This window comes from Crocodylus siamensis, chromosome 3 (genome assembly GCF_052110815.1).
Source record: "Crocodylus siamensis isolate JL-2025a chromosome 3, ASM5211081v1, whole genome shotgun sequence".
NCBI classification, from domain to species: Eukaryota; Metazoa; Chordata; order Crocodylia; family Crocodylidae; genus Crocodylus; species Crocodylus siamensis.
In genome coordinates, this window is record NC_143397.1 from 157,491,171 (window position 1) to 157,505,933 (window position 14,763).

Sequence of the window (14,763 nt, forward strand, 5' to 3'; positions counted from 1 at the left end):
CTTACTCAGCAAAGCTAAAATGGCCATCCTCAAGAGAGTCACAGGAACCAGCTTGCCAGGGCCAGCTTAGGTGATGCCCTGTGGGTCTTCCAGTTTTTGGTGCAGGCCTTCCTGTTACTAGAGTTTTGAGCATGCAGTCCTCCAGTGGATGGTGCCTGCCTTCCAGGCACATTGCACAGTTCAAGGGGTGCACTGTAGTGTTGAGGTTGGCTGTTTAGTCCCCACACTGTGATAGGTAAAGTTGCCAGTCTGCTTCTGACTCCAATGTCCACATCATTAATGAAGATGTTGAACAATATGGGTCCAAGGACAGAGCCTTGGGGGACCCCACTGGTCACAGGGCACCAAGATGACTGACTTCTGTCTATTACCACCCTGAGGTAAAGTCAGACGTCTCACAGGCTGATGTTGTACTGGGTATTTTTATTTTTAGCCTGAAGGCAGGCCTTGCAAGCCAAATCCCCAGGCTCTGTCTGTTGTATCAGGGCTCCTACATGGGCTTTATTTTGTTTTTTCCTTGTTGGATTGTTATCCTCCTTTTCTCTGAAATCAACCTTTACAAAATAGTAAAAAAAAAAAAAAAAAAGGTCTGTCTGTCTGTCTTCTCCAATACACTGTACAGTGCATCAGAGCACCTCCCTGCATTGTGTATAGGCAGCCTGTATTACCAGGTACTAAATCAATGTGCAATAACCAGCACTGCTGTGCAGTAGCACTAGCACATGTCTTTTAAGTGATGCTAATGTGCAGTAGACTAATACTACTATGAATTAGCACATTAGCACAGCTTTTGCCATGACGCACTAATACACAGTAGAATGTCTACTGCGGATTTAGCATCTTATGTAGATATGCCCCCTTAATCTGAAGCCAGGCAGAAGGCAGGGCAGGGAGGTAGCTTAGAGACTAATTTGTTTAGAAAAGGCATAAGCTTTTGTAAGCCACAGCCCAAACAGTGTTTTTGTTTTAAAAATATTAAATATAAAAATTCTAAATGAAAACTAGAGCAATTCTCATTTTGCAAAAAGCTAAAAAAAATTTTATTTCTCTTTCATATTGTCTATTTTAAGTGGTCAGTTTAGTCACAGTTTACATAATAAAAGTGACTTAGGGACACAGGGGTAGATCCACAAATCTGATCTTAAAGGAGCCAGCAGCACAGGACCAGCAAACAGGTCAGAAAAGGGGGAGTTTCAGTGAGAGTTAGAGTGAGGAGATAGCTGGAGAGATTGCCTGGACACTTTTTTTCTCACCATTCCATCATGGTAAACTTGTTGAGTAAGAGCAGGTAAAGAGGAAGAGGAAAGTACAAAATAATCAACAGGATGGCTGGAACACACCACAATGCCAAAGTCCCTGACTGCCAGCTATTTTTCTCCATATACCCTTGTGGGCTCTGTCTGGCCACAGCTACTTACCATCAAGGCTTCTACCCAGGATCTGTGCATATCTCTACCAGAGATAGCCAGATGGAGGTGTCCTTGTGATGTGAGAGGTACTTCCTGGTGGATTCTCTCAGGAATCAGATCAAAGAGTTGAAGGAGGAAGTGGGTAGGCTCAGAAACATCCATGAATAGAAGGCCTTAATTGACTCAAGGCAATCATGGAAGACACCTCAAGCATCATGGGAGTGGGACAGCTAGAGAAGGCATTGGAAGACACAGAAGACACAGGTACTCCAGAAGATGGAAGCTGGCCACTTGTTACCTCTGGCACCAGATAGCACTCCTCTTCCAGACCTGTGGCTATACAAATGGAAAACAGGTATGAAGCTCTGGCATTGGATAAACAGGAGCCCACTCCAGTGACAAGAAAAGCCAATCCATGCACATTAGGAGTAGGAAGGATGAATACCACTGTTGCCATGAGGAAGTGAAGAGGGTGGTTGGTTGGTTGTTTAGTTCATCCTGTGAAGCACAGAGACATCCATCTGCTAGCCTGAACTGTTGGCTCAGGAAGTCTGTTGCCTGCCAGGATCCCTCATCTGAGATGTCAGAAGAAGGTTGCTGAGACTCATGTAGCCCTCTGACTACTACTCCATGCTGTTCATCCACGTGGGAAGTAATGTTACTGCCAAAGGTGACCTTAAGCATATGAAAAGTGACTGCATGGCTCTGGGAACAAGGGTGAAGTATACAGATTAATGGTGTTCTCATTAATCTTTCCAATCAAAGATAAAGGTCTGGCTAGGAGCACATCCTGGAGATCAACAAATGGCTAAGTAGATGGTGTTGCCAGTAGGGCTTCTGCTTCTTTGACCATGGAGTGGCATTCCAGGAAGATGGATTGCTGACAAGAGATGGGGTCTACCTGATGAACAGGAGAAAGAGATTCTTTGCATATAGGCTTGTTAACCTAGTGAGGCGGGTTTAAAATTTGGTTCACTGGGAGATAAAATAAAAACCCAAAGTTAAGTAAGAAGCCTTGGGACCTAGATAAAAACTTAGTAAAGGGAAACAATAACAGAAGCCTTAGCAATATTCTCAGAGAGAGGATAGGACCATCCTTTTTCTGAGATAGATACCTGAAATGTCTATATATGAATGGAAGAGGTATGAGAAACAAACAGGAAGAAATGGTCCTAGTACAAGCACAGGATTATGATGTAATTGGGATTATGGAGTTATGGTGGGATAATTCATACAACTGGAGTTATGGTGGTAGATGGGTATAGATTGCTCAGGAAGGATACACAGAGGAAAGTAATGAGGAGGTATTTTCCTATATATAAAGACTAGCCAATTGCCTGTCAGGAATGATGGTGGGGGTAGTGAGCAGGGACAGAGCAGCACCACCCACCACCCCGCACTGCCACTGTCTCCCAGGAGCAGGAGGAACCTTGACCCGCCAACCCCTCCGCCCCCTCAGCCAGCACCCTGTGCCCGCGTGGACCTGGGGGGGTGGGGAGAAGGGGGCCAAAGCCAGTGGTGCTGTCATGATGGCACTCCACTGTGCTGCTGCTGCCACTGCCGCTGCCACCGCCACTGCCTCCGACTCCTGTCTGGAATGCTCTTGGAGCACTCTGATTGGTTGTTTCAGCATTACAGACAGACAAACTAAGGCTTTTAATATATTAAAATGTATGTGTTCTGTGATGCAGTAGAAAGTGGAAGGTTGGCTTATTGAAAGCCTCTGGGTATAGATCAGAGGGAAGAGCAGCAGAAAGGATTTCATGGTGGGCATTTGTTACAGGCTTTTAAATGGGGTGGAGGAGGTGAACAAGGGCTTCTTTAAGCAACTGAGAGAAGCTTCCAAATCACAAGACTTGATTCTTATGGGTGACTTTAATTATAAAGATATCTGCTGGGAGGGAAACACAACAGTGTTTAACTAGTCCAGAAAATTCCTCAAGTGTGTTGGGGATAGCTTTTTGATCCAGAGGCCAAGTAGGGACAAGGTTTGTCTTGATTTACTGCCCAGACAGGGAAGCCAACTAGGGACGAAGTTCTTCTCAACTTACCGCTCACAAACAGGGAGGAATTAGTTGAGAATATGAAGGTGGAAGGTAACTTGAGTGACAGTGGATGCATCTACCTGTGCCCCTGACTGCGTGTTTGGTACTGCTTTAAGAAGTACTAAATGACTGCTCAGTACCTACCAGTACTGTGCAGTCCTAACAGTGCATAGTTATTTTTAGACACTATGTCACCATAGCAACAAGCTATGGGAACATAGCTTGTCATTACGGCAATGTAGCATCGACGTCACCATTTGTGCCCACTAATGCTATGTTGCCATAGTGATGAGCTATGTCACTGTAACTCATCACTATGACAATGTAGCATCTCATGTAGATGTGCCCAGTATCTGTGAAATGATAGAGTTCAATATCCTAAGGGGTAGAAAGCAGGAGAGCGGCAGAATAAAGGCACTAGACTTCAGAAAAGCAGACTTTAACCACCTCAGAGAAGTGGTGGACAGGATACCCTGGGAAGTAGGTGGGAGGGAAAAAGGAGTCCAGGAGAGTCCAGGTTGTATTTTAAGAAGGCTCTGTGGATGGGAGGAGAGCAGTGGATATGATATATCTTGACTTTACAGGGCTTTTGCCATTGTCTCCCTCAACAAGCTAAGGAAATACAGAGTAAAGGAATGCACTGTAAGGTGGATACATAACTGGTTGGATCATCATGCAAAAAGAGAAGTCATCAATGGCTCAAACTCTAGTTGGAAGGACATATCAAACGGGGTTCCTCAGGGGTCTGTCCTGTATCTAGTACTGTATAACATTTTCATTAATGATCTGGACAATGGGATTGAGTGCATGGTTAGCAAATTCGTGGATAAAACCAAGCTGGGTGGACTTACAGACACTGCAAAGCATAAGGCTAGGATCCAGAATGACCTGGGTAGATTGGAGAAATGGTCTGCAATCAATCAGATGAGATTTGATAAGAACAAGAGCAACATTCTACTCTTGAGATAGAATAATTGCATGCACAATTACACATTTGGGAATGACTGGCTAGACTACAGTACTAGAGAAGGACCTGGTGTTTACAGTAGACCATAAGCTGAATTGAAGCCAACAGTGTGCTCTTATTAAAAAAAAAACTCAACAGCATATTAGGCTTTGTTAACAAGACTGTCCCTTGCAAATCAAGGGAGGTGGCTTCACTTGGAGTAGTGTCCAGTTTTAGGCCTAACTCTACAAGAAGGATGTGGACAGTTTGGAAAGAGCCCAACATAGCCATAAAAATGAATAGAGGCCTAGGAAGCAAGACTTAAAAGGAATAGCTTAAAGAACTATGGTTATTTAGCCTTTAAAAGATAAGGCTGAGGGGGGATTTGATAATAGTCTTCAGATACCTGAAGGAAAATTACAGAGAGGCCTGTGTCCAAAGGCAATTTGGTGGTAGATTAGGAGGAACCTCCTGACTACAAGACTGATCAAGCATTGAAACAGGCCAACTAGAGAAGCTGTAGAATCTCTTCCATCCCTAGAAATTTTCAAGAGCATTTTAGACAGACACATAGCTGGGATCATGTAGTCAGGGATGCTCCTGCCTTTGCCAGAGGACAAGATCTCACGAGGTCCCTCCCAGCCCTACATTCCTATGATTCCTAATTTCAATTTTAGTCATTTAAGTCTATAATATGGCTTTTCAAATTCACTGTTCAGTTGCTACCTCAATTCTTGAAGCATCTAAACTTCATAGGTACCTATATTTCTGGTAACTAAGTTTCTCAGATGCATAAAATTCTGCTTCTGGCTATGTCCAAAAATGCTTTCCTCAAAACAGTGCTGAACAGCTGGGTCCCTATCACTATTTCATATTATGTATTCACTGGAAAAGGAACTGGAACTCATGTTTTATTTTCTCAGGTGATACCCCAACAATTAAGTTAAAGTGTCATACTTTTTCTCCCTCTCTCTTTCTCAGACTGGTTCAATGGAATAAATCTAATGAATGGATTAAGAGTACTCTAAAGGCATACTCCAAGGTAGTGGAAGATATATGGTATGTTCAAATTACCACAGCCAGACCAAGGCCAATAACTCAATGCATGCTTTAAGCCCTACATTTTTTCAGCCCTTTATTATGGATACTAAGAATCTCTTCTTGCTTTCAATCCTGTGCCATAGCAAAGAATCAGAAAAGCTTTTGTCCACATGCATCTGCAATTTTCTCTGCCAATGAATATTTTTCACTGGATATAATTCAGCTTCTTAAAGCTATTTCACTGAAATATTTATGTTGTAACATCTAATAATACTTTCCATGGGCTTTCCAGGCTTAGGTCTTTTCTAGATTACCATCTGCCAGCAGAATTATGGTTTCTGGGAGAGCTCTTCTGAAAATCCTGTGTGGTCCTTGCCAGTGATTCTGATGCCTCACACATTTCTGGAGAACTGCCAGTGCTGGTGTGGAAGCAAAGCCTGACCTATTACGAAGTGATGGAAAGGAACCTTACATAAAGAGAGAAAGAGTTTCTCCCCTAACATTCCTGCTCCCCTTCCCTATCATCAAATTTGGGAGGTGATGTTCTTGAACTAAAGAAGGCAGTGAAGTCTAGTAGAATTTAGCTTCAGGAGAACCAAGCCGGATTCATCTCTGTTACCAACCAGTTGTGTGGCAATTGCCATGTCTGTTCATATCCCCATGCCGCAGATTCTCCCCATTTTACAGATAAGTAAAATTATAAATTACTTTTTGTGAAGCAAATTGGAAGAAAAATCCTTACGGAAGAGTTTGTTGTCATTGTTATTCACACATATGTTTGTGTATGTACAGAGCATGCTGGGTTATGGACAGCTAAGAGGAAGAGGGTTTTTTGGGAAATTGTTGCCTTTCATAGGAATTCATGTTTTTTAAACCTTCATAGTCAATTCTGGTATAACTTCATTCCTGCCTAAGACTACAGGCACTATGCTTACCTTGTGCCTCTAGATATTGCCTTTACTTCTATGGCCGGGTTGAGTTACCTTCTTGGATTCTCTCAGGTAGACTACTGCATAATACTAATTATTATCATATACATTTAATTATAATTGTTAGTTTTGTGATAAAAAATAAGGAAAATTAATTTTAATATGATTTTATATTTTGCTAGTCTTTGTTGATAACATTTCATCTAATAGTGTAGAAATTACATGTAAATCAGTATGTATAATTATTTCATATTACATGTTGATTGCATTATAACTAAGGTGTGATTACTAAGATGCTGTACTGCTATGATAAAGAAATAGTAGGTAAAACCTATGTATTTGACAAGTTAATAGTTTTCTTGTTCCTGTACTATAAGGCAAAGGCTCGTAAAATTTAAATTAATAATGAATTTACTATAAATGTCTAGTGTGTGCACTGAACTTTAAGGAAAGCTCTCTGTCAATAGTACTAGGGAACTTGTCATGATACAATCCTATGCTATTTGCAGGAATATAGAAATAATCACACTGTACCAATTAAAGTTTATATTATGTATTTTAGACACTATGGGCACATCCAAATGTATGCACGTGCAGTTTTTGGTGCCTCAACACTATTTAATGAGCCACAAACTGCACATGGCATATGTGCAACTGTTTGCTGCACTGCAAATTTGCAGCAGAGTGCCAGAATTTTATATTGGGAATTCCCCGTATCAAAAAAAAGGCCACAAAAAAAAGTAGTGCAGGGCATGCTCCAGGAGCAAGTGCCAGTACAACTGAAGGATGGACCCTCCAGGGAGATGCTATGGCTGCTGACCAGAGCATCTCCACTGTTTTAGGTGTCACCCAGCCCCTCCAGCATGATGGGAGCTGGGAGCTGGAAGAAGCAGGAAAATGTCATTTTCCCTGAAGTGGGGCATTTTGCCTCTCAGCAAACCCTGTGTGCAGAGGCATGCGCAGTGCTACAAAACAGTGGCACATATTTGTGATGCAGCAAATGCATGCCTCTGCATGTGGGGAATGCACCCTATGTAAGCAACTGAACACTTACAGGATATTTAAGTATTATAAAATAAGTCATTACCAATTATTGTGGGTATATGTCAGACCAAGACTGACAAGCTGAAAGATGTTTTCCATGAGAATTATCCTTAATGAAGGCTGTCATTTGGGAACTAGATATGATGGAGGAGACATAAGTAAATGGAGTATGCAGTAGCTTTTTGGTTACATGAAATCTAGGTATTTAAACAGACTTTTGGGGGGGGAAATGAATTTCAAAGCACTTTGAAAATATGACTCTGAGTATACGGTATGTTTTGGTATTAAATTCAATCCTGCATCTTGATTGCACATAAAATGTAACTCCCTTATGGATTATTAAAGACTAAATTGCTGCTGCCTGTCTTACAGTGATACAAGAGAATACCCTTGAAAGTAAGCTGCCACAGAGTTGCTGAAATGAAAGATACATATATCCACAGACTGAGATGCATAAGCAGCTCCCATTCATTCTCTCCCTTCACTATTATTGATTTGATCTCAAAAAATTTGCAGGCTTCCCCTAACACTCTTGTCTGATTTCCCAGGCTTGTTCCCTATACTAAGATGTATAGGATACTTCATCTAGTGACACCAGTTACAGGGTGATGGCTTGTTTATGCATTTTAAAACAAGGAATGTTTACTTCAGTATGAAAGATGGTAGGAATTTGAACTGTCCTTGGATTTTTCTGACATCAGCAATGACACTGACTCCTCTAGTTGGGAATAACAACCATCAAAATGAGATTATTCAAGCCACGGTAAACTGCAGTCCAGTCCAATATAGCTAGTGGCTGTTAATTTATGGCTTGGGCATTTTCTCTACTACCAGGGAAAGACTCCTGTCAATTTATACCCAAGCAAACAGCATCAGTGAAAGAAACAACAGGTTCCTGGAAAGACAAAAACAACCAAATAAAGGCAGAAGAGGGGAAGGGGAAAGAAACTTCTACTATATTCAGCTCTCTGTCCCTCTCTCTCTCTTCCTTTCACAGTAATCAGGATATACTTTCAGCTCTAGCCTCAGAGAGAAAGAGAGAGAAATAGGAAAGATAAGACAAAAGCCACATTTTAGTTTAATCCTTAATGGATGATAGGTAATGTAATAGAATCAATATCCACCCATGTCATAGGCCAGATCCTCAGCTGGTGAAAATTGATTCTGCTCCAGCAAAGTGAACAGGGTTATTTCAGTTAAATCCCACTAAGGATTTGGCCATGTTTTTTTTTTTCTTCACAATAAACAGCCATGTAAAGTACATTAAAATTGGCTGAAGCAGACAAGTAAAAAAGTGACTGGGTATTCTGGGTGGCTGCTGCATAAAGGGGAAGTAGCCACCCCTGGTTGCCACTGCTACCACATCACAATCACACAGATGCAGCAAAAAACATTATTTTTGCCCCCTTTCCCTCTCAGTACCTGGGGTGTTTGCCCCTGTCACCCTACCCTTGTTACACTACTGGGTGCAGATCTCTTTGACTTCATTGGAGCTCCGCTTATTCACACCTGCTGAATATCTGATCCATTTTTCACCTCTTCTCTTATCTCTTCATTTTCACTTCCTATTGATATCCATACAAACGCTGGACTAATATCATATTTTATTGTGTACCACATGCCCCTAAATAAGCTGCGCACCTTGTTTTGAGAAGACCAAACAAATTAAAAGAACCACAGAATCGTGGCTGCATTCTGACTGCAGAGGATCCTGAGTGCAGGATTGAATCCTGACACCAGTGCTCAGCCACAGCTACATATTTAACTCCCACACAACAACTGCCAAATTGGTAGCAGCTTTTAGCTATTCAGTCAAAAGCAACTACCAGTTTGGCAATAGCAATGAAAAGGTTCAAATTAAGTGTGATGCTGTACTCTGCCCCTCTCTCCCTATGGATGGGAGAAAATCAGAGCCCTGGCAGCCATAACAGTATCCTTATGTCTATTATGGCACAGACAGAAGGGTTCCCAATTGTAAACAATTAAGATGTCTGCCCCAATTTTGGAGAGCTGATTTTGGGGAGAAAGGTTTTGTGTGGTAGTTGAGTAAATACAGGTTGCATCTACATGAGACATATACTGTGCAACTGCCTAATTAGGTCCACAGTCAAATCGCAGCCTCTACATGTGAGGCCCTATTAAGCTATAGGAAACTAATTAACTCTGCCGTACATTAGTGCTTAAAAATGCAAGTACTATCCTGTGGTGGCATTCTTTAATGCGCAGCAGAGCACATGTAGGCACTGCTGGCTAGCCCCACACTGGAGCACCCTCATGCTCAGCCAGCCCCCCTCCACAGCACATTCAGCTGGGTCAGAGCAGCCCTGAGCTGACAGGTTGACCCCCAGGTTCCCCTGCCAGGTGGGGCTGCTCCAACACAGCTGAAAGTGTAAGCAGGTGCACATCACGGGTGCACATATAAACAATATGCGCCAGAGTTTATTCATTCACACTAATTTCATGGACAGATATGCCCACAGTGTCACAAATTGCATACCAAAGGAGACACTGTAAAACACTGTCCTAGGAACAGTAACTTGAAGTTTTATTAGTCAAGACCACCGCCAATCTTGTGAACTTCTCATAAGAGCTAAAATTTCGTTACATTTTTAACAAATATAATCCTTTTGCCCTAGAACAGATCATTCTAAATTATGGTTGAGAGTGGAAAACTAGAGTAGGTTTATGATTAGGAGTCAAATAGGACTGTCAGTGCAGCTGATAATTCAGAGTAACCCCAATATAATCACAAGAGATATTTTAGATATACCTTGGTATAAATCTGGGCCGAATTTGGCCCTAAAGATTGAGATTCATATGGTCTAGCATGTTGACAACACTGCATTTTGGACAAATTCTGTTCTCAGGCACAGAAACAAGAATTTGGCCCTTGGCAACTGCAACAATACAACAAAAACCACACTGTGTGATTCAAAGCATTGTTTACGTAGATTCACTGTGACTAGGAAGGTGATGTGTGTTCTTTCACATAGCACCTCTAATTTTTTCATTGCACTTGACGTGAAACACATTAGTAGGAAACTAATTACATTATAGCTCAAATTTTCCAGGTTTAACTCAATTTCTTAAAATTAACCCACCTCTAAAGCAGACAAGTAAAGGATGGTCATTTTCCCATTTTCTTTTCTCTCATCTCATTGAAACCTTCCTTAAATGAACTTCTAGAAGGATAAAAGGTGTTTCTTCATACCAGTTTCAATGATTTTTTTCCTAGAGAAAAATAAATTCAAGAGTAATTTTTGACAGGCAAGAAATCATACCCCATGCCTGAAAACAATTTAATTCAACAGAAATGACACCAAGAAAAAATATAAAATTGCTCTGGTTATTTTTTTCATGCAGTGACAAAGATTATTAGCTTTTGACAAATGACACATTTAACATTTATTAATTCAACTTCCAAGCTAGAATATCACAGCTTCTCTCACTCCCTGAAGGAAATTGTGCATTATATCCTTCAACTATAGGAAAGGAGAACTGACATCACATAGAGGCAGTGAATTGATCCCCACTTAGTGACGCACCCCTATTTGGGAAGGGCAGAAGTTTAAATCTATTTCACATCAATGTAATTTTAGCATGTGTTGCACACAAGCAATCTTCTAAATAGGAATAGATTTAAGCACATGCATAAAATGCATGTGCAGATGATACCAAGCTGGGGGGAGGAGGGAAGTAATAGATATGCTGGAGGGTAGAGTCAGGATTCATAGAAACCTAAACAAATTGGAGGATTGGACCAAAAGAAATCTCAAGAGGCAAAATAAAGAGAAGTGCAAAGTCTTGCATTTATGACAGAATAATCCCATGCACCAATTGTACTGGGTGTGGGTTCTTTTTAGTTGACTGGCTCACCCATTACCCGTCTCAGAAAAGGAGTTTCCCCTGTTTAGGCCTTGTCCACCATGACTTGTATTTACAGGTACTGCCCTGGTGAGGAGTTTTGTCATGAGCAGCAGTGCACGAGTTGACGCTGACAGGCTGGCTTGAGTATAAGGGTGGTTCAATGCTAGGGTTGCCTGGCAGGTAGTTCCACACTGAAGTACTCTCGTGCCTCAGGCCATGAACAACGCATGGCCCCAGAGGCTGGGAGGGCACAGCGACCACCCACAGGCAGCGGTGTCAGTGGCAGGGGCATGGCAGTGGCAAGCAGAGAGCTCCCACAGGTGGCCGCAGCAGTGTCAGCAGAGGGGATGGCGAGAGATGACTGGCCGCAGGCGCCACCTGCAGCAGCAATAGCCAATTGCAGGGGGTGTACCGCCAATCTCAGAGGGTGCACGTGCACCCATGTGCACTGCCTACACATCGCCAGTGCTCCAGGCAGCCCCTCCACAGCACACTCACATCAGTCAGAGCAGCCCTAGGCTGGCAGGCTGACCCCTGAAGCCCGCTGCCAGCATGGACTGCTCTGACCAGGATCCATGTGCTGCACATGAATAAACTCCAGAGCTAATTGCTCCAAAGTTATTTGTTCCTAGGTACACATTTTAACAGCATGCCTGGGAGCAAATAACTCCAGAGAAATAAGCTCTGGAGTGTATTCACATACACTAATTGCACATGTAGACATGCCTAGTTTTTTCAAATTTGTTTCTCTCTTCCATAGGCTTGGGGAGAGCTGGGTCTGAGAGTAAGGAGCAGGGAAGGGGCTGCCTAAACTCCCAGATTAATTTTACCTACTTTAGTAGTGGGAGGGGGATAAATTCAAGGCAAACTTTCAATAATTAGATTCTATGCCTTGAAAATTACAACAAAATTCAGAACTTTTCCATATAAAGCATCTAGTTATTGGGGGTTTTCTTATAACCAATGTCCCCTTATATTCAACTAAATATGGTATTTCTCTTTGAATAGGATTGAGGGGAAACCAGTGAACATTAATTAAGTATACATTAACAAGTATTAGCACTATAGGCTGTTATTAGAGAACAAAACCAAGTTTATGTAAATCTAATCCACTTAATGGATTGTTTATTTTGAGTCTGATGCCCAAGCTCCATTCTCCACTAAGAGTAAGAGGATTTGATTATGAAATAAATCTGGTGAATGTTAAAGTACAATTATGCTAAATGATTTTTCAAATGATCCAGACAATGTCTTTCTTTTCTTCGGTAATAATAAGTTATAAAGTCATATTGTATGCCAGAAATACACTGAGCAGATTATTAAACTAGCTCTAGGCAGTGATGGCTGGAAAACTAATTTTACCGGGGCTTCTAATATTTCACATCCATTTAAAAAGAGCAATAGAACAAATAAACACCACGCCAGATGTTCAGTGTCAAAGCGACTGAGTTCTATTTCAGCTGAGCCTAGCAATTCTTGCAGGGCATCATGGGAGATGACATCTCTTGCAGGGCAGCAGATGAAATCAGGTGTTGAGCACAGAGGGAGCACAATTTACTCTAAACAGTTTTATCGGTCTCAGCAAAAATTTGTTTCACGGAGAGAAAAAAAATAATCCTCCTTGCAAACAGAGATGTTAATAACTTTACAAGATAAATGCTTGCCTTCCTCTAGACATTAAGCTATTTTTTTTGTGCAGGCTTTGCAAAATTTGCAAACTGAATTAAAGAACAATTTTCTATGTCTTTGATATAATAACTATGAAGATGCACTCAAAGTATGCACAGATCTGCAGGGGAGGTGTAAACATAGCTAGTGTTTAATTGGCAAACAATAGCAATAGGGTGGGGGGGAGGCGGGGAGTTTTTGCATCTATTTATTGCCTTCCCATTTTTATCTTCTCTTCATGACTCCTTTAGAGGAAAAGAGAGTTGACATCTATGCAACAACCAGAGTATGCAACAACTACTAGTAAACAAGTCACCAAACTATTTACAAGCTAGTACTAGTAGTCAAAATATATCACTGCTATCGTAAGTCATCAGTTTCATGGTATAATTCTTTTTTTCCATAAGGCATATCAATAAGTACTAAGCAACCTGGAAATAAGGAAAACATAAAAAAGAAAGAGATTCCTGCCTAATTTAAAATCACAGACACTACTGTTCTCCTATCTCACATGCATACCAGTCTGGCTTCTTTATTATTTCATCCAGAAAGAGCACAAACCAACTGCAGATGCTTCCTCAGCCTGATGAAAGGTATTTGTATCCAAAAGCTTGTAAAGAAGAACTATTTGAGTTGGTCTAATAAAAGGTTTACCCAAAGAACCTTGTCTGCCAAGTTCTTAGACCAACATGGCTACAACCTATACCCCTGAAACTGGTTGGTAGATGCATTTAAGCAAGCAAACACTGGTAACCAGACAAAAAAACATTTTCTAGGCACATGAAAGAAATTTAGGAATCCAAGAATACAAAAGCAATACTTACCAAGTCTTGACCTCGCACTCTCTTTAACACTGTCTAAGGATTTTCTCAGGCAAAAATGTACTTGGTCTGTTACTTCTCTTTGTGGAATTTGGAATTAACATCAATATTTAATATGTGTAGAACTGGGTGTTCAAGAAACACGTTTTGGTTTCCCAGCTCCCCAAAGTTTTATATTTTAGGCTATAAAGCAGATTAGGAAATATTTCATTTAGGTCAGCTGGCAGCTCATCTCTCTAGTTTTTGGTTGCATTGTTCTGTATTCCTGCCAGTGGAGTACATGTATATACAAGCACTCATACTAAACAGGTATTAAAGAAAAGGAGACTAAATAGGTAGAGCAAAATGAAGTAGTCTGGGTGATAAAATACATGCACAAATCATTTCCATATTGACCTGATGAATGTCAAATACTTTGGGTGCATCTACATGTGCAATTAATGTGCATGAATAAATTCTGGAGTATATTGCTCCAGAGTTTATTCAAGTACAGCACACTGAGCCTGGTTGGAGCAGCCCCAGCTGGCAGAAGCCCAGAGCTTAGTGTGCTGTGGAAGGGCTGGCTGGGGCATGAGGGTGCTTCAGCATAAGGCTAACTGGAGGGCAGCCCCTACAACAAAACATGCTCATGCCCCAGTCAGTTGGTCTGCACTTACATGTGCACTGTTGTGAATGAAAAACTTCAGAGCAACCTGGTACTTATAGTGTACTATTACTAGCCTACTCTGGAGTTTATTAGTATCATGCACCCTAATAAGGGCACACATGTAATGCAGAAACATTTATTAGTTAGTTAGGTAGCTCTACAGCAAACTTCATGTAGATGCACCCTGTTTGAATTTAGATACACTGGGACTGGCCTAGAACCAAATAACCTGTTAAAGAAAGGGTAGTAATCTGTGAGATTGATATTATAGTCATAATAGTACAGTAATATAATAATAAACCCTGATTGAAGACCAGTCAAGACAAAGGACTGCCTTTGAATATCAG

The 14,763-nt window shown here is 41.3% G+C and overlaps 1 long non-coding RNA gene across 1 annotated transcript in view; it reads right to left on the reverse strand.

Annotated features, from left to right (window-relative positions):
- Positions 1-13,827, reverse strand: part of LOC149869034 (uncharacterized) — a 44,115-nt gene extending 30,288 nt beyond the window's left edge. The window contains exons 1-2 of the long non-coding RNA XR_016441061.1: positions 13,774-13,827; positions 10,516-10,645 (exon numbers count right to left, since the gene is read on the reverse strand). This is a non-coding gene — a long non-coding RNA (uncharacterized LOC149869034). The remainder of the gene's footprint in view (positions 1-10,515; positions 10,646-13,773) is intronic.
- Positions 13,828-14,763: the final 936 nt, after the last annotated feature.